This window comes from Perca flavescens, chromosome 4, assembly GCF_004354835.1.
Source record: "Perca flavescens isolate YP-PL-M2 chromosome 4, PFLA_1.0, whole genome shotgun sequence".
Taxonomy (NCBI): Eukaryota; Metazoa; Chordata; class Actinopteri; order Perciformes; family Percidae; genus Perca; species Perca flavescens.
The window spans coordinates 12,923,498-12,944,260 of NC_041334.1; the positions used below are offsets into that span (position 1 = coordinate 12,923,498).

Sequence of the window (20,763 nt, forward strand, 5' to 3'; positions counted from 1 at the left end):
TTGCTTATGATTTCAGTAAAATGAACTGAACAATTGAATGCAGAGAATCTAACCCATCTAACGATGTGTAGCATGTCCATATTGACAAGTGTTGGCTTTTTGTGTTAAATGCCTAATGTGAAACTCGTCCAAACTTATTTAACCGGTTTGCCGGCGACCCGGTGGATACGAACAGCGTATCATTTTGAGGTACTTGTACTTTCTTTGAGCATTTCCATTTCCTGCTACTTTATACTTCCCCTCCACTACAATTTAGGGGGAAATATTTTACTTTTTACTGCATTACATTTATCTGAACTAGTTACTTTCCTGACTCATCAGATCAAAATTACAACATATAGGCCTAATCAACAAATGCATTATACCATATATTATATAATATTGACTCCCCAGGGGAAGTTTACAAGCTACCCAGCAGCAGTGTTGGGACCGAGTCATCTTTGCTCAAGTCCCAAGTATGTCTCAAGTCATGTGTTCCAAGTCTCAAACAAGTCTCAAGTTATAATTTTTTTGGGGCAAGTAAGCCACAGGTTATGTCAAGTGGACTCGAGTCCGAGTCACCAAGTCTCAAGTCCACATTTCTGCCCAGCAGTATATAAAGTAATACATGCATACAATTTTATGAACTGATTTATGATTAAACATTTACTAGCTGTTATATTAAAGTGAGCTAACATCAATGCATCATAATCCAATAACATAATATATATATATATGATTCTGAAATGAGCAAAATTAGTACTTCAGAGCCTACACCTCATCCATGTAATATTATGTTCCTATGTCTGATGAAAACTTAATCTATGTGAAAATGGAAGAGTTTCCCTTCATTATCACAACCACCAACACATTGCTGCTTGTAATCATCTCCTGATATAATGTGTGTGTACTTGTACAGCTGTCTTTGTGAGATCCAGTTTGAGTTTCAGACCTTGAGAGTGAGGACAGTTTTGAAAAGTGAGGACATTTAGGCAGGGCGTGGAATGTAAGGCCGCTGGACAGACCTTCAAATGTTTGAGGTTCAGGTTAGAATTAGGTTTAGGTTAGGGTTGGGTTAAAAGACAGCGTCGGAGATGGGTGCTACGAGGAGAGTGTGGGAATGTGGAAAAACACCTAAAATACTCCTTTAAAGGTCCAGTGTGTAATGTGTTTAGTTGTTCATTTTCAAAATTTGTGTTGCCCGTGTTGTTTAATTAGTATCGATGGTGCGTTGCTGTGTGGAAAGGAATCCGCCGACACTGTTTCTTGATTATAAAGGTTTATTTACATCAAAGAAATCAGCATCAATTGAGAAGCCCTTCACAGCGACAGCTACACAGATTCTCAAAAGTCACTCTGGCTTTCTTTGTTTGAACATGGTATATATTCTATAACCTATGTAACATAGATGGGGGAGGAAACAATACTTTGACCAATGGCTACCAGGCAACTGGCTCTATCCTGGAGGGCCCCATTGATAACACTTTTCCAGATGTGTCTTCTGAAAGTAGGCTAAAGTTCATCACTTCTAGCTACATATAGATAGTTCAGATATGGCCTAAATACAAGTTATAGAATGATCAGAAAAAAGTAGGATGTTAATATACCTCACCCGTTCACAAACTTGTCCTTTTTCATGAATATTTACCACCACCATCAATTCCAAGTATTCCTTTTGGCTTGAAATTTTACATTTGCATTCGCATGAACTGGGGGTAGACGCTCCATATTCATGCGTCATCTTGAAATACGTTAGCCGGTAAGGGACATACAGGATATACTGCTCCACCTTTCGCGTTTTTGCTGTCACATAATAAACTCACAGGTGCTGCTAATGCTGCTAATGGGTATTGTAGCATCCCGGCCCACATGTACTCAAAATCCAAATTTCAGGAACAGGAGTCTTCTTCTTCGTCCACAGAAAAATAAAAAGGATATTGAAAAGAGCAAGAGACCGGCTTTTTTTTTTGGGCATTTTAGGCCTTTAATGATAGGACAGCTGAAGAAGTGAAGGGGGAAAGAGAGAGGGAATGACATGCACCAAAGGGCCGCAGGTCGGAATCGAACCCGTGTCCGCTGCGTTGAGGTGTAAACCTCTACACATGGCCGCCCAATCTACCAACCGAGCTATCTGGGCGCCAAGAGACTGGCTTTTTGAAGCGTGAATGCTACCGTAGCTGTAATACGTACTTTGAACTGCGTGGTGCGAGAGAGTTGATTGCGATATATGATCTCAACGCTAGGTTGGAGAAATTCCTACACATTGGACCTTTTAAGTATACGTTGATGCTAATAATTGTATACTTTGATTAACATTTAAAGAGCAGTACTTTTACTTGTAATTCTGCAAAGCTTAAAGCTTAGCATTAAGAGTGGAAGCAGGGCAAAGTAGCTAACCTGGCTCTGTTCAAAGCTCCAAATTGTACCTACCAACACGTTTATGGTCTCTTTCACAGCTGTAGTTGGGCTCATTTGGTTTCGGACAAAGAAAAAATAATCCGTTGCTGCTTTTTAATTCTTGTGTGTTTCATATTCACTCTGACTTTAGAAAACAAACCCAGCATTGGGTGTTGATATTTGTTGATATTTAGTCTCACAAACAGTAAGGGCCTCATTATCAGCCTAATCAATGCAATCAGTAATCAGCTGGAACACTCTGGAACTCTACTCCTATATGCAGGGTGAGATTTGCCGGGGGGGATGCGTGGGATTTCCCCCTTTCTGGTCTATATATCCCTGCCTCTGCTGAATTATTTTTATCCCAGGTGGGGACAAAATGTATCCCCCCCTCCCTCAAAGTGATCAATGCTACTTCACCAATAGACCATATATTAGATTCCTAAAATAGAAGTTTTTTTAAATTAAGTAAGGTGCTGTAACGTGAACACAGTGTGATAGAACGATAAAATCCGAGCAGCAGTTACTGGTTGTATTTAGCCGCTACAGAGCTCCGGGACACTGGCCACCAGCGGCAGTTGTTTAGCCGCCAATAGGTGACCGCCAGATGACGCTCCTTTCAGGGGCCATGGCAGTGGAGTTTATCCATAAAAAAATTAGCGTCAAGCTGCCATGACAGTTAAGTTTAGGAAAAAGATTGTGGTTAAAACAATCCCAAACGCTGGATGTTGGAGTTCATAAATAAGTGTTTTTGCATTGCTGGCAGAGTGCCACTATATCCATGGTATTGAAAGGGGGATTTAATTCTTGCATGTTTTGTTTAGTTGTACATGATCATGAAACATTCCCCCCATATCAGTTGATCTTCAGTCTTTATTGTTTTTTTTTATGACTGTAGCTAGTGTTGTACAGAGGAAGACTATATAATATTTTAACATTCAAAAAAATCCAATCAACAAACCACAGAAAGTGCTCAAATTGCTCGTGCAGCATTATCTACTTCTCTATTGTTGATATGTGTGATCAGTAGGAACAGGACTTGGAAGAAAATGCTCTTTTCCAGACGTAATTTCATACAATAAGAGTTTTTCAGAAATGAATGTTTGACAAATTGAATCGGTCTGTTTAATGACGTCATAAGTTTGTTTCTCCTCCCCCCTCCTCCACATCTTTTTTAGTAAATTATCTGAGTCAGCTTGTTGTTTACAACAGAAACTAAAAAATATGTAAATGAGAACAACTATTTTATGAATATTCGGCTGCATTGAAACACAGTATGAGCGTTGGTAATGGGCCGTCTCCCTCCCTCCCTCACTTTCTCTCTCTCTCTCTCTCTCTCTCTCTCCCCCCCCTCCCTCCCTCCCTTACTGCAAATATGAAAAAAATGTTTTGCTGTGAATGTGTGTGGATGAATGAAATGCAGCATTAAAGATGTATTATAAGTCAACTGCCAGTAAATACAGGCATTTATATGCATTCAAGTGAATTTCATGCTTCAGAGACGCGAACTGCTGTGGCACAAATAGACCTGGCACGTAAAGATGGCAGCGTGGGGAAAAGATCGTCTGTTACGTACATTTTAGCGGTAATGTGGCATGCCATTTTTTTTTACTTCCAAAAAAGGAGCATACCGTAAACGCTTGGAAACCACTGCAAGTCCACTTTGGGGACGTAACAGTTCTGCTTCACACAAACTAGTTCATAGGGGGATTTCGTTAGGGTGGGGTATCAAAAAAATGTTGGTACCAATAACGTGACTTACTTTTTTGGATATCAATTTCATTAAATCCTTTTTACCAAACGAGTAAACTGCAACATTACACATTACGGCAAACATCTTTTAATTTATTTTTCAGCTCCTACTACGTGAGCCCCGTCTGTGTGTAGAGGTTTTCCTGCCGGCCTCTACAACGTGTAAAGTTGGACAGCCAATCAGCAGCATTATAAGATCTTGGTAGAAGCATGCTGCATGCTTACTGGCTCACTGACACTGATGAGATTTACTCTTTAGGTATTATAATTAAGTATTAAATGACGAGGCATTTTTCGATACTCGGTCGGTGCCTAAAAAGTATTGAATTCGGTACCCAGCCCTAGATGTCATCCAATGATGTCTAAAGTTAAAGTGTTTCTAACTGTTCTGAATGTCGGCAGCAAAGGGCCATCGTACAGAGGGACAAGATGCGATACAAGAAAGCGTACAAATGGGGAAAAATAAAGCTGTACACTTTCAGTCAGTGTTTCCTTGAAGACATGTGTGGCAATCACTTGTTCACATGAACAGATAGTCATTGCCTTAAGTGGGCTCATTGTTTCAGAAAGGTACTAATATTGACTGATGTCCCAACACTGAGCTGACAGGACATTTTAGCTAATTCCGGCGCGACGACTAAATAAAAGAGAGTGTACCTTTAAGTAGATGGAAAAATTATAAATTTTTCCATGTGGAGATTGATCTGCTAGATTTAGACGAACAGCCAGCAGTTAATCAGTGCCACAGCTTGAGCACCATGACTGCAGCACAGAGCTGGTTATATAATGTATGACTGTGGGATTCCCAGCAGCTCTGCCCCCTCCACTCAGCCGTCTGAGGAGAGGAAGGGGGCTGCAGAATGGATGGCAGCAGAGGGAGGAGGGTATTGATGTTTGAGATTGTGATCATGAGTGTGAAGGGCTCAAGTTGGCCACCAGCTCCTCCACTCTTCAATAATCCAATAATTACCACAGCATCTTAGGGAATCCCTCTGCTGCTGCAGGCAGGCTGAATGCACGTTCCATCCATACCCTGCTCTTGTGTTTCAATTGAATCAGAGTGCCCAGCATTGACATATTAGGTTTTAGAAATTGAACGGAAACACAGCTCTCTAGGAAGAGTGTCCCTGTAACTCTGGATAATTCACAGACAGAATCTTAGGGGTGAATGCACAAGCAAAATGCAGCGAAGAGGAAGAAGACTGCTTTCAAGTTAACATTGATGCAGGTTTCAAAAGGATGTATTTACTGGCAGTTGTTTTTATGAGGAATGACATGCAACCAACCTGTTTGTTAGTCCTCAAGGACACACAAAATGAGTTTTGATGATTAACACATACCTTTGTGTGTTTACGCCTGGCATGTCTGTGGCTCTCAGCTCCGAGCCCATTGGTTCCTACTGAAATCGTACATCTTTAAGAATTGCTTACAAACATAGAGTTTTAGTTTAAAGGTGCTCTAAGTGATGTGAGGCGTTTTTTAGGCTACATTTTTCGTCACATACAGCAAACATCTCCTCACTATCCGCTAGCTGCCTGTCCCCTGAACACACTGTAAAAAAACGCGGTCTATGAAGACAGCTCAGGCTCCACAAATGGCAACAAAAACCAACTGCACCAACCTGCCCCACGAACCGTCTTCCAGCCAATAACCGACAAGAAGGAGCTGGGGCGAGCCATCACTGCAGCAGCGTTAGCACGTAGTCTACTTCCACAATGCGCGTTCATGACTCAACCAACTCCTTCTTGTAACGTTACATGTGTTGTGGAACAGAGCTAAGCTAGCTAGCTAGCGAGCAATTTGAGCATCAAGCTAGGTGACGTAAATTGTGTAAGACAAGAGATGTAGTTCACTGAGCGGTTTCACACAAAACTACAAAACCTACAGCTAACTGGCACTTTCTTCGGTTGAAAAATTATCTTTTAAATTGACGAACATCATATTTGTAATCCATGGCTTAATTCAAATGGGATCAAAAAATAATTTGCCTCTCCCCGTTCTCTACCGTTCATATTTTTTCCGAGTTAAGGTCCCATGAAGTCCACCGGAAGGGGCGTGACTTCGGCTCTCTATTCATGGCCTATAGTCAGAGGTGTCAACTAACGAAGTACAAATACTTCGTTACCTTACTTAAGTAGAAATTTTGGGTATCTATACTTTACTGGAGTAATTATTTTACAGCATACTTTTTACTTCTACTCCTTACATTTTCACGGAATTATCTGTACTTTCTACTCCTTACATTTTAAAAATAGCCTCGTTACTCATATTTCAGTTTGGCTTGTTTTCATTCCGGCTCGTCATCGTTCAAAAAAAACACACACAAAAAACCCTATCCAAATCGCTCCATCCGGATAGAGTGAATTTGATTGTGGTTGGATGAGAAGTATAAACATAGTCATTCCGACACCCTATTGGTTTGTACGCGATCCATCAAACCTGCACAGACCCGGTGCCTTAACGACCGTTATCTACCGGACCGAATAGCAACGTGGATTTCGGTGCCTTATTTAGGTGCCACTTAAATGCCTGCGCTTCTCTCTGATGCTCCGAAAACGGACGTTAGAGGGAACTGAAACATCGCCGCACGGGACGCTAGTTAACACTACAGTTGGCAGCAGCTAACGTTAGCCTACGGTTAGCTAGCAGCTGGAGTAAACACGGTTAAAACGGACAGCTAAACGGTGTAAAGAGTGTCTGTATTTCACTGGAGAGGATTGTAACACCAGACTGTAGCTGCCGTTGTCTGATAAACACAGAAGAGATGTGTCACCTTTTTCAGCCCTTCTGAGTTTGCAGGTATGATTTTAATATAACATTATTATAGTCATATGATTTTGTCCTAGTTTTTGGGGTTAAGCTGTTGTCCATGGCATTGTTTCCCCCTTACATCAGGGGTCTTCAACGTTTTTTAAGCCAAGGACCCCTTTACTTAAAGTGAGATGTAGCAGGGAGCCCCTACTACATATTGTATGAAATTAAGTTGCATATTAAACTGGGCCTACAATAACTGTTAGGGCAACCTAAAGCCTTCTTACATACCCTTTTTTCATAAGCTATTAAAATATTAATTGTTGGCATGATTTTATAAATCATATTTTAATGTTACATACTGTATGTGACATACTGTATGTGGCACAGTAAATCTAGGATTAACTGTATCTGTGGGCTGATATCTTAGGGACTACCTTACCTATAGGCCAGTAAGCTTATCATCAGTGGGAATTTATGTTTGCTAATAATATGTTGGAATTATGTTAAGGCATTTTAATTTTAAAAGACTCAAAGATAATAAAAAGACTCAAAAATTTACAATAATTTGGAGGGCCCCTGCAATGACTTTGAGGACCCCTTGTTGAAGATCTCTGCCTTACATTACTTTTACTTTTATACTTTAAGTAGTTTTGAAACCAGTACTTTTACACTTTTACTTAAGTAAAAAGCTTGAGTTGATACTTCAACTTCTACAAAAGTCTTTTCAAACCCTAGTATCGATACCTTTACTTGAGTAATGAATGTGAATACTTTTGACACCTCTGCCTATAGTTAAGGAACACAAAGGCCTAAGCAGGGCCTGAAGTTTACTTTTTTTGGGCACTGTGGTAGGCAGATTTTAAAATCCACTAACCACACAGGCTTTATACAATCAAATCAAACTACAGTGTGAGTGTTCATGGTAATGAATGAACATGTCACCCAGTGCAACAGTGTGGCTCTTTGATGTGTTTTTAATTTGGACAACAATTGAGCTCTGTGGCACAGAGGAAGAAGCAATATCAGGCTTTGGAAACACTTGTAGGATTGATTTGTTGTTTTTTAATACAATTTGTTGACAGTAACATATAGAGTATAACCAGACTTTAAAATAATTTAATTAGGTTAATGTGAGAGTTGAGGAAGTAGTTATAATGGTTAGAAGTAAGTACAAACGTGTGTGTGTGTGTGTGTGTGTGTGTGTGTGTGTGTGTGTGTGTGTGTGTGTGTGTGTGTGTGTGTGTGTGTGTGTGTGTGTGTGTGTGTGTGCGCGCGCGCGCGCGTGTATAAACATACATACTGCATGTTGAGTGCTGTTGAATCTGCCTCTCAGAAACCGCAGATTTGGTCAAATATGTATGGCCATAAAAGAAAACTTTATATGACTTATACATTATTCACACAGTGACATCCTGTGACAACATTCTCACAGAACCCCAGTTTAAAGATGTCCGTCCTCCTTCTCCTCCTCCTTGAACAGCAGCAGAACAGAAACATAACATCTGACTTGACAAATTTATACAATGTAGCTCTTTCTCTCCAGAAGTTAACACAGACTCCATGCTGACAGCTCCAGCAGAAACCAAACTGCAGCTAAACTTAAAAACTCAAAAAGAGGCAAAAATGTAAGAACTTAGTGTATGATTATTATGTTTTGCAACTATAACAATTTTAATTTATAACCAGTAGGGGTGGGAATCACCAGAGGCCTCACAATACAATATTATTGCGATTTTAAACATATTGCTTTTTTTTCCAACTTCAAATGTTTCCCAATTTCAATAACAATTATAACATCTGTTTTATCTAAAATGATTAATTTCTCTATTTGTTCATCTCACTTCAATTTTATTGCTGCAAAATGGGATTGTCAAGCAGACAAACTGACCAACACATGTATAATAATAGATCAATACTTGGCGTCTGTGTATTGATACAGTATTGCCACGGAAAATATTGCGATACTATGCTGTAAAGATTTTTCCCCCCACCTCTAATAACCAGTGGTGGAACATAAAATGAACTGTACTTTAAGGGACAGTGCAGCCAATATCAAAAATACATTATTCTTCCTCTTACCTGTAGTGCTGTTTATCAATCTAGATTGTTTTGGTGTGAGTTGCCCAGTGTTGGAGATATCAGCTGTAGACATGTCTGCCTTCTCTCCAATATAATGGAACTAGATGGCCCTTGGCTTGTGGTGCTTTAAAAAGACGAAAAAAATAGATTTACAAAACTCAACAGCAATATCTCTAATGGTATATTATCTTCCTCAGTCCTGTTGTTATGAAATTGTAGATTTTTCTGAGCACTTAAATGAATTCATCACCCGTGTTGGTTGAAAAGTTAAGTAGAAAACAGTAAAGATAAATAAAAATAAAAAAGTAGACATTGAACATTTACAATTAATGACAAAATCCATCTGCTGAGGAAGATCATGTGACATGATGGAAAGCTCCAGAACAACTACTGAATGGACCTTTGGGGGTGAGAATTCACTTTCAATTTCAAATTCTTACGGAGCCCACCAAGTCCAGAAAGATTGTGTGCACTTTGATAAAAAGGTCCTCACTCCTGAGATCTAAAAATCAAATTGGTCTTCACAAAGCGAACTGGCACAAACAGGAAGAGCTGTCAGAAGCACAATAAGATATTACCACAAAACTCCTCCTCCACCTCTTTTCCATCAGTTTGACCTCCTTTCCTCTCTTTCATCATCTCCATCTCTCTCTTGTGCTCCATCTTTCCCTGATGACCTTTTCCCCTCTCCCTCTCTCTCTCTGACCTGCTGACTGGTATTGCAGCTTGGTGGGTTTTACTGGTCTTACTGGACAGACCATAAACTCTGGATTTACAGCCTCCTCCCCCTTCCTCTCCTCTTGCTGTTTGTGTCTGTGTGGATGGGCGTCAGCAGCTGGTTGAATATTTACAGCAGCCTTTAGTATCTCAGCTTGCATAACAACAAACCAACTGAAGAACATCTGTCAGGAAAAAAAATGATCTGTTTTTATCTTTTCTTTTACAGTTGGCTTGACAGGGCTGCTGTCAAAAACATCCACCCATCAATTCACTTATCCACCCAGCTATTCTTCCATTTATTCATCCACCCATTTATTCATCCAACCAGCAATCCACCCGTCTATCCACGCATCCATCCCTACATCCATTCACTCAACCATCTATTCAGCCTTCCTCTTCTGTCTGCCCACACTAAGATGACACAGAGCTGTTTTAAAACCGGCAAAGTATCCCTTTCACTGCATTCAGAGTGAGCCATACAAATGGGCTCAGCAAGATGATTTTAAAGTAAGGACACACATTTTAAACAATTTCTTTAACCAATAGTCAGCCACCTTAACAATCAATAATAGATTAATCAGTAATATCTTATAAAAATACCTTGGGCTTTTTTCCATTAGAAAACCATTTTAACTACTGACATGACCTATGTTTGATGCAAAATCAGAGTAGGTTTAGGAGTTACAGATCAAGTAGGCTAAACATCAATTTACTTGAATGATAAACTAAATAACACAAAACAATGACTTCATTTAAAATTACAGCGCTCCTGTCTGTCTCTATTGAACTGCTGCTGAAAATAGCTGCTCATGTCCCAGGGATGAACAATACTGTCGCTTTGACTGTCTGTCCATTAACTGCCATCGCTAAAATGTACCGGTATTTATACTCAGGGCAGTGTTGCTAATACAATTAATCACTTTGGTGTGGACTTAATTGGAAGTATGTGTAATTAGATTCCTGCTGTCTGACATGCAGCTCTCAGCCTGCGTTCACTGAGCAGCTGGCTCTGTTCAAGATGCTAGTTTAGCGTTATTATGAGCCTCAGTAACAAAACTGCGCAGCCACCATAACACAAAACAACAACTTTTATTGTAGGCTTATATTTTAATCGGTTAAATTATGAATGCCAATTAACCGCCAATCAATAAATCCTTGACATCCCTAATCCAAAGTATTTTGAATACACTACTTGAGTAATCTAATACAGTGGTTTTTCACCATGTACTACCTCAGAAAATATAAGTCACTCTAATGGCATTTTTCCACTACATGGTACCTGCTCAACTCGGCTCGGCTCGGCTCGTGGTGCCCCGTCCTCCATTTTCCATTGCTGATTTAGTACCGCCTCATGCATGAGGCGAGCGTGGCTGGTCGTCATAGCGCCGCCGCACAAAATTGCCATGACCTAACGCGACACACACACAGAACGTTGAAGTTGTGTTGTTTTTGATTCTCGGCATGTGGTTGTTGCCACAGCCAGAAGACAAATTTAGTTTCAAAAGAAGCTGGAGTCAGCAAAAAAAAAAACACAGCTGGCTAAACTATTTAAAAATGGCGGCTTTGTTCAGGACACCCTCGTCTGTCACTCGCAATGATGACGCAGTGATTGGTGACGATTCTCTTCGACCAATCAGTAGTCTGCAGGTTTTTACGTCATCTTTTGGTATCGCCTCAGCTTGCTCGGAACCTCGACGGAGGTGATACTAAAAAAAGTACCTGTTGGCAGGTACCAGGTGCTTTTTTATTTCATAATGGAAAACAGAAAAAGACGAGTAGAGTCTTGCTGAGTTGAGCAGGTACCATATAGTGGAAAAACGCCATTAGTACCACTATTATGGCCCAAAAAAAATAGCGGCAGCTATGGCTAATGCACACAGGAGGCAGGTTCATTCCTAAAAACAATATTTATTGCCGACAGCCACGCTGTACTTCCACCGTACCGCTCCAACTGAATCCAAATTTGAGGTAACTCTTTACTGTTTGCTACTAGCAGGTGCTGTGGAGAGTTCACCGCCGCTGCTTCACTAGCGACTTGCATGTCATGTTTTTGAAATTCATGTATTTACTTTTTTTATTTTTTTTAAATACATCAGAGATTAGCGTACCACCAATATTACTTGTACCATAGTTTGACAACCAGTGATCTAATGGAATCAGTTACAAATTACATTTTAAAGCATGCATTCAGTAATCTGTAGTTAAATATATGTTTTAAAAATACCCCCCCCAACACTGTATATACACATTCATTTACTGTAATCATCAGTCAGCCATCTATTTGCCCTTCCATTTAAATATCCTTCCTGTCCGTCTACTTATCTATCCATCCACCCACCCATCTATACATCCAATTCACTCAACCATCTGTAATGATTCAATCCATCCAGCCAGACATTCGTCCATTAATGTATCTACCTATGCCTCTATCAATTCATTAATCAATCCATCCATCTACTCATCTAACCTATCCGTCTATTTGTCCACCCATTAATGTATCTATCCCACCATCCCTACATTTATCCATCCATCCATCCATCCATCCATCCATATTGATTCATGCATTCATAAATATGTTTGTATATACAGTATATCCATATATAAGGCAATCCAACTATCTATCCGTCCACCCACTTATGTATCAATGTATCCTCCAGCGATCTATCCATTTATTCATTAGAACATCCAACTCTCCATCCATACATCGTCCATTCAGTTAACCAACGATTGATTATAAATCCTATCTTCACAGATATTCAGCCGAACATAACTCCGCCCAGCACAAACCCTGATGCTTTTCTTTTAAAGAAACACTCCCTGATTTGGTTACAGTACTACACTACCAAACCTCTACCCAGCTCTCTGTTGATTCAGACTATATTCAGACTGAACACACACTTTTACAAACAAAGCAGCTGCCAGAAAGACACTAAGTCAGAACTCAGACACACAAACAGGAGCTGATGGACACAGCGGCCCTGAGTGTTTCTCTCCAGGGAGCTGTTTCCTCTCTATACCATGAATCAATGTGGATTATAGGAGCTGAGATCTGACACATGCAGCCGTATGCAGTGCTGATCGCATAACCGTGTGCTCTAACAAGGGACTGTGTGTGTGTGTGTGTGTGTGTGTGTGTGTGTGTGTGTGTGTGTGTGTGTGTGTGTGTGTGTGTGTGTGTGTGTGTGTGTGTGTGTGTGTGTGTGTGTGTGTGTGTGTGTGTGTGTGTGGGGTGTGTGTGTGTGTGTGTGTGGGGTGGTAGAAAGTGACTGCAGCACTTTGCCGAAGCTAGATGCCGCAATGGACACATAAATAAGTACTGCACCATTCAACACGCGCACGCACGCACGCACGCACACAGACAGGAATCCCCCCTATGCAACATGTCTACACCCTGTAGCACAGTCGAATGAAGCCATGATAGGATGTGGGCTTGTTTCAGTTTTCAAGAGCTGATAAAAATGTTGATATTTTCATCTGAGATGAAACGTTCAGAAGGTTCTGACAACCTTCAGTTATTACTGTGTGCACAGAGCAATAAGATTACCAAACAGGAGTGAGTTATGCAGGGAGTGCTTAATGGACTTCTTTTTGCTGTGGGTATCATTTATACAGGCTGCCCTACCTCATTGGTAAAGGATTTTTAAAGGCCTGTTTGCAGCCTGAAAAGGGACCTACAAAAAGGGTTGAGTGTCATTTTGGAGATCTTTTTTATTTTTTTATTTTTACTGTTAATGTTCTCGGTAGAATTGAACGTTAGTCAAAGACAAGGCTGTAAAGCTCAGTGCTCTTGTAGTAAAGCTGCAAACACATTATCTATCAGAAAGTGTGTTTACTGTATTGACAATCTAGTGGTCTAGAGGCAGCAATTGTTTTTACTGTATTGACAATCTAGTGGTCTAGAGGCAGCAATTGTTTTTTGTTATATTACCATTAAAGTATGTGTATATATATTTTTTAAAAGGGTAGCTCAAATAAAGCAATATAATTAGTTCATTAAAAAAATAAAGGAATCGCTCAACATTTTAGGGGATACTGTATACTCATTATCTTTCTTTCAGTGTGAGATGTTCAGATATATATCAATCATGTCTGTGTGTACAAAGCTGGAGTCAGGATGTGGTTAGCTTAGCTTGCATAAAGACTGGAAGCAAGGGGGAAACAGCCAGCTAGTGATCAAAGTTTGAAAATACACTTAAATCTCACTGATTAACACTGTTTGTGTGCACAATTCTCCATTATTCATGTGTATACCCACACTTTTATCTTTAATAATAATAATAATTATAACTTTTATTTTTATAGCGCCTTTCAAGAAACCCAAGGACACTTTACAGAATTACTGTGGCTAAGCTAAAGGAGGTTGTAGGCTGTGGTAAACAGGTGGTGTTTCAGGAGTTTTTTTTTAAATATGACCAGGGATGTAGCATTTTGGTTATCTGCAGGGAGGGTGTTCCTGAAGCAAACTGAGACCATGTTGCTGGATAATCTGACCAAGGGGGAGCATGTAGATGGTGAATAGTATGGGTCCAAGCACAGAGCCTTGAGGCACGCCTTGGTTGACCGGAGCTGGATCGGCGCGAGAGTTGCCAATGGTGAGAAATTGCTTCCTGTGTGAGAGGTAAGACTGAAACCAGGAGAGAGCTGTGCCAGTGATACCAAGGTGATTGGATAGGCGGTTGAGGAGAATAGTATAGGAGATTGTGTCATTGTGAATTGGATGAGCCGTTAAAAGACCATGGCGATGTGCTTCTTCAGTATAATAATGAAGAAATGTAAGTATTACATGTGCTTGAGCTTTTAATTCAGCTCCATGACCAACAGCGTTTTGGTTGATGAAGCCGAGGAAAGGAGGAGGAGAAGAAAATGTAACAGCAGAGTGATGTGAGGCACAGGCAACACACACACAACCACTCGCCAGAGTCCATTACAAAAACTAGCAATTTTTCAATGCCTTTTGTTGGCGCCAGCATGTAAAGCAATTTACAAGATGCTTTCAGTGGGGGATACAAACGTGTTTGGAATATAGATGATGTACCATGTTAACCTAATTCAGCCCCTTTCCCCAAAACCTGTTTTCTCAGGAACCTTCAGGTTTAGATTCTGCTGCTCGCTGCAGATGTGATGGATTACACACACACACACACACACACACACACACACACACACACACACACACACACACACACACACACACACACACACACAGTGCGAAGGCTAACCACTTATCTAGTAATAGCTACAGTAAACATAATAGGGTTTAATATTGGCTGCTTCATGCCGATGGACAGTTAGTGAGTTGAACAAGGGACTTAATGAAGCTGACTCCAGTACTGCCAACAGTTTATGGTGGTAAGCACAACTTGGCACAACTTGGTGTAACAACCAGTTATTGGAATTGATGACTTGTCTCAGAGAGGCAAATCAGTCCTTTCTGGGCCACAGTTCTCAATGTGACACATATTTGGTTGAACTTTTAGGCTTTTAGGAATTCAAACATTTCATCAACCTCAAAGTTGCAAAACGCTCACAGTGTGTTATGATGTATGACATGAATGTTAGCTGTTGTACTGTATTCCAGGCCAATGTATCAGGCAAGACAGTCGCTTCTGGCCTCTGCTATAAAATGCTGTGCAACTAATACTCATAAGAAAGCCATGTCAGTACCAGATTGAATATTCAATATATTAAAATATTTATCATTCACACAGGATCATGAACAGAGACTCTGCACACTGTGGACAACATGATGTATTTCCCATTCAAAGCCAACTTGCACAGCTGTCATCAAGTCCAAAGTGAAACTGTAAATGCTGTCAGTCAGTCAAGTTTGTTTTCTCGCCCCGTGTGCATCTCACTGATGACATTTCTCAGAAACCCGTCTATAAAATGTCACAAAATAGTGAAAAATGCACATTATAATCTCAGAGAGTCCAAGGAATGGGCTTCAGGTTCCTAATTAAAATCAGTCCACAACCCAAAAATATTTGGTATACGAATGGCAAGTTTTGGAATGTAACTAAGTACATTTACTTAAGTACTGTACTTAATTACAATTTTGAGGTGCTGGTACTTTACTTGAGTATTTTCATTTTATGCTACTTCTATATACTTCTACTCCACTACATTATTATACCAATATTGTGCTTTTTACTTCAACACTTATTTGATAACTTAAATTACAAGTTACTTTGCAGATTCAGATTATTAATACAAATTATAAATCAACTAATAACATTATGTTGTATTATTATAGGTTAAGCTACCCAGCACTACATGAAGAAATAAAAATAAAATAAAACATTAAAGCAATGAACACATTATTGTATCAATAACTTTAATCCAGTAGGCTCATATAGCATCTTATTCTGAAATGGACCATTCTGCATAATGAGTATTTTTGCTTTTGCTACGTTAGGTACATTTTGGTGCTAATACTTTTGTAATCTTACTTAAGTTAGATTTTATATGCAGGCCTTTTACTTGTAACCGAGTATTTGTACACTGAGGTATTGCTACTTTTACCCATATTGGCTAAGATTACCAGCAAATATTTACATTTGAGTAGCTGAAATCAGTTAATTTTTGACATTTCTTCTCAAGAAAGGACGATTAAACGATTATTGACTAATTTTTTGTCGATCGACTAACCATTTAATCAACTATAATTTCATAGCTCTGGTTGCTACGCTACAAGTTTTGGTATCATTTGTACATTTGGTCATGAGCTGTTTGTTCCTGAGATTTCTTCCACCACCCCAATACTACTAGTAACGTCAGTGCAGACCTCACAGATTTTATTTAGGGATTAAAAACATCAGCTAAGAATCTGATGTTTAAAAAAAAGGTTGCTCTTCAGTTAATCTATGTGTAATCAAATGATCACAAAGTAACTTGGATAGGGAAGTGGGGGTGGCTAGCTGCCCTGTTCTGCGTGGTCCAGTCTCCACAATTTACCAACACTTATTGTGTGTGAAAGGAGCAACAACATTCTTGACACATTTAAATCCCTGATGTTTCCACCCATGTAGATATGAATTTGTCACGTCTCATGAGAGGGGTGGGAGGGATAGGAGAGTGAGACGAGAGGGTGATGGAGAGAGGGATGCAACCAGGGAGAGGTGACATAAGGGGGAGGGACGAATGAAATGTGTCCTTCCTACTGCTGGAAGAGTAATGGCTGCCAGTCAGCATTTCATCGCAGGCTGCACTTAACAAGCACTCACATAATGTACACATATATTTCCAAAAGATGAAGAACAAAGTCTTCTCTTGGTGCGGAATCCCTCCCTCAGGCATTACCCAACTTCCTGACTCCATTCTTTGCACAATGGTTAGGATACAAAGGTTCTTGCAGTGATTAAAGAACATTCATATCAAAGCATAGATCTATATTTCTGGTTTTCTACCACACACACATTTTTTTTATCAGCATGCATCAGTCTGTGGAAATGTTTCCTCAGAATGATGCTTTGTTTGCATTATTGCTCCCCTGTGTTTTCTGACAGCAGCAATATCATCAGGGCTACCGAAGCGTTACCAATTTAGCCGGTGACCTTGCATCTTTTCCATAATACACCTCCCATGGTGGCTCTAAAGAAGATGCATAGCTCATTTGTCTCACTGTGGTCAAATTAGACATTGAGATAATGACTACTTCTTCAGTTAATGTCCTCAGATATGAAGCTCTCTCTCATATCTATGTCATCTGTTATTTCTCTAATTCTAAGTCTACAAATTTGGGCTTTCAGAGAATTCACACTCTAAACTGAGTAAATCACTTCTAAATGACTAAAACATTACTCCTGTTTCCTGGTATGAATATTAAATTCAGTCCTGCTTAAAGAGCATCTTTACGGTTGACTCTGACAAAGAAGTACATCTAACCAGAAATGGTTAACTGTTCTGAGAAAGAAGTCACTGGGCGGGCTGCTACGGTGTAGGGCTGACATGTAGGGTTGTTTCTATGGAGATTAGGCTGGTTGCTAGGGTTTTGGCGGGTGGCTTCTAAGGTGTTTTTTGGTGTTTGCAGGATACACTTTCCCCCTGACCAGATAACATAGCGTTACCCCAGTATGGACTACTCAAAATAATTTTTGTACCGCTTGACAGAGAAAGATACATACAAAACTGAGCCGTATTGGGACGAGACTGCAGAGATCTGAGAAAAGGTTAACCATAGTCCTCATAAATCCACCGGATTTTAAAATGCCAACACAAAGGAAGCCCAAGGCAACGGATATCCGGCCTAAATGAGTGAAATCTGGCGGATTTTCCGGAGCAATCCTGGAAGTGGAACGTCAGGGATATAGACTAGGGTTAGTAAAACATCAGGTATCGGCTTAAAGGTCCCATGGCATGAAAATTTCACTTTATGAGGTTTTTTAACATTAATGAGTTCCCCCAGCCTACCTATGGTCCCCCAGTAGCTAGAAATGGTGATAGGTGTAAACCGAGCCCTGGGTATCCTGCTCTGCCTTTGAGAAAATGAAAGCTCCGATGGGCCGATCTGGAATCTTGCTCCTTATGAGGTCATAAGGAACAAGGTTACCTCCCCTTTCTCTGCTTTGCCCGGCCAGAGAATTTGGCCCACCCATGAGAGAGAGCAGGCCCGTCGCGACAAGGCAAACAAACCAAGCAATTGCTTGGGGCCCCGAGCTGGCCTGGGGTTACGTACAACTGTAATATGTTTTTTAACGGGATGAGGAAGACGCAGATCTGTTCCAGAATCACTGTTTATCGTATTTAATGACATTGCTATAGCTTTGTAATAGGTTTTGATGAAAGTGGCATAACGTTAGCATGCTATACTAACTATTCCACCGTGATAATCTATTTACCAAATGGGGGTTAGGAAAACCACACAATAAATTCCGTGCATCAAACATTAGCTTGGGATGTTTTTAAGCATGAGTAACCCTTAACAAAGTGTTAGGAATATCTGGTCCGTCTATCTATGTAATGTTTTAAAAATGGTTTCTTAAAGGTTTACAAAAAATGTTTAATCATTACCCGATTCCTAATATATTATATGATAGATATAATGCGTGTTACAATAAACTGTTAATTACAGCACTACCAATAATTAGTAAACATTTAATTATAATTTCATTGTTTGTTAAAAGTAAAAAGATTGTTTGCTAACAGTTAAATGAAAATTAACTAAAGATTAATTAACTATCAATTTACCATCTATTAATGATTGTTATTATAAAGTGTTACCATCTTTTCTTTCTCCCTCAAGGTGCTTTGCTTAAATTTCTCAGCCCTCAGGCTCTTCCTAAGGATACCTCCACTGATGAAGGTAGAGTGAATTTGTCTCACTGAGCTGAGCTGTTAATAGTGACCTCTTTCAATATGCTAACAGTGAAATGGTAAAACGTACTTCACAGGTAATTTCAGATTTTTCTTTCAATTATTTTTCCAGCTACACCATCAACTTCATCCTCAACATCAACAGATGCATCACTTCTCAGTGCTGATGTTTCCTCTATAGCACAAGGTACCACCACCACAATCTCTATAATGATAGCTGATATCCTGCACAGCCCAGAGTTTAAACTGATAAGTGTGTGCTGTCATATTGTTAGAAAAAAAACCAGTGCAAATCACTATTGAATTCGCCACCAAACTGTGTAAATACCAGTCACTTTTGCCCATGGACATTTCAGAATTTTTAATATACAGTACTGCCTGTCAATTTTCTAGGTGTCAGACACTGTACCTCGACGGATGGATTATATTAATAAAAACGTTTTTATTTTTTATTTATGTACAGTATATGCAATACGAGTATTTGCACTTTAAACATTTTTTTATCTATGCACAGTTTATGCAACAGCAGTTTATGCACTGTAAACCTTTTTTTATTTATATAAAGTGTGGGTGAACTTAAACTTTATGGCTATGCTGTGGTTCCTGTAGGCTTTGCGTGCGTGCGGGGCGGGGGGTTGGGGGGGCCTCCATGTCAATTTTGCTTGGGGCCCCCAAATTCCTTCAAACGGCCCTGAGAGAGAGAGAGACATAACGGCTTTCAAACAAGCAAAGTGGCAGTTGGTCAAGGCCACACCCCCACCCTCCACCTTGCCCCCCCACTCTCTCCTCCTCAATAGCTACATACACAGAAATGGCACATCCTAAGGAAAGCTCACTGTGGGACTGGCTCTAGTGGCTGTAATTCTGCACCAAGGCTGAATTTTCACTTCAGATACAGTATTATAGGCCTATATAAAAGCATCCAAAGAGCACCATGTCATGGGACCTTTTAAAATGAGCAACGTAAAGCTACTAAAATGTGGACGTGACGGACATCATTGTGTCATAGACTAAGGTCCGTTAATTTACAAATGATGACAGTAGACTTTAGGTTTCACCTGGGACACAAAGCCCAGTCTCTTGAGTTAAAGTCCTGTGTTTGTCTGACCCATCCACCATCCCAACCTGTGTCCTTACATGGAATTTGGGGCTTTCATACTTCACCTCACTTCCTCGTTTGTTCTTGCGATAATTACTACTGCCGCGAGTTGCCACCTAACATGAAACGTAATTGTGGGTCGTTCCTCTAAATTCATTATCATTATATGTTAACAGGCTTAAAACTACATAGCAGAGCATAATTTATTATGTCAAGATAAAGAGATGAAGTTGTGATCCTGAGGTTACAGGATGAAAGAACAGCTGCTGACTCGATTCCTCTGAGATAAAATGGTATTTTTTATGTGGGGTGATTAATTTCAACCATATTGAAGGTTGTACCCTTAATGTATCTTCTTTTCTCTGCTTCTCTCTTCCTCTCTGTATTTTGTCTCTGTCAAGGGAAAACACTCATTGCTGGCCATCTATTATAGAGCAGCCTCATCATTTAATTATAAATGACTGCGTCCCTTTGAGAGTGCTAATGAATCCCCTCTCACACAGCATATTCCCACTGGCTCACTTTGTTTTCCTGTCAGTCAAATTGTGTGCCCCGCCCATCTACAGACAACTAATGTTGTCAGATAAACTACCTTAAAATTGGACTTAAGGATTAGGGTTAAAACTGTTTAAGGGCTGCTTGATTATGGAAAAAATCATAATCACAATTAT

At 39.9% G+C, this 20,763-nt stretch overlaps 1 long non-coding RNA gene across 1 annotated transcript; it reads left to right on the top strand.

The window, feature by feature from the left end:
• The first annotated feature begins 6,887 nt into the window (after positions 1 to 6,887).
• On the top strand, positions 6,888 to 19,184 carry LOC114554499 (uncharacterized). The gene is made up of 3 exons (XR_003692423.1): positions 6,888 to 6,927; positions 18,923 to 18,982; positions 19,106 to 19,184. It is a non-coding gene; the product is annotated as an uncharacterized LOC114554499 (long non-coding RNA).
• The last annotated feature ends 1,579 nt before the right edge of the window (positions 19,185 to 20,763 follow it).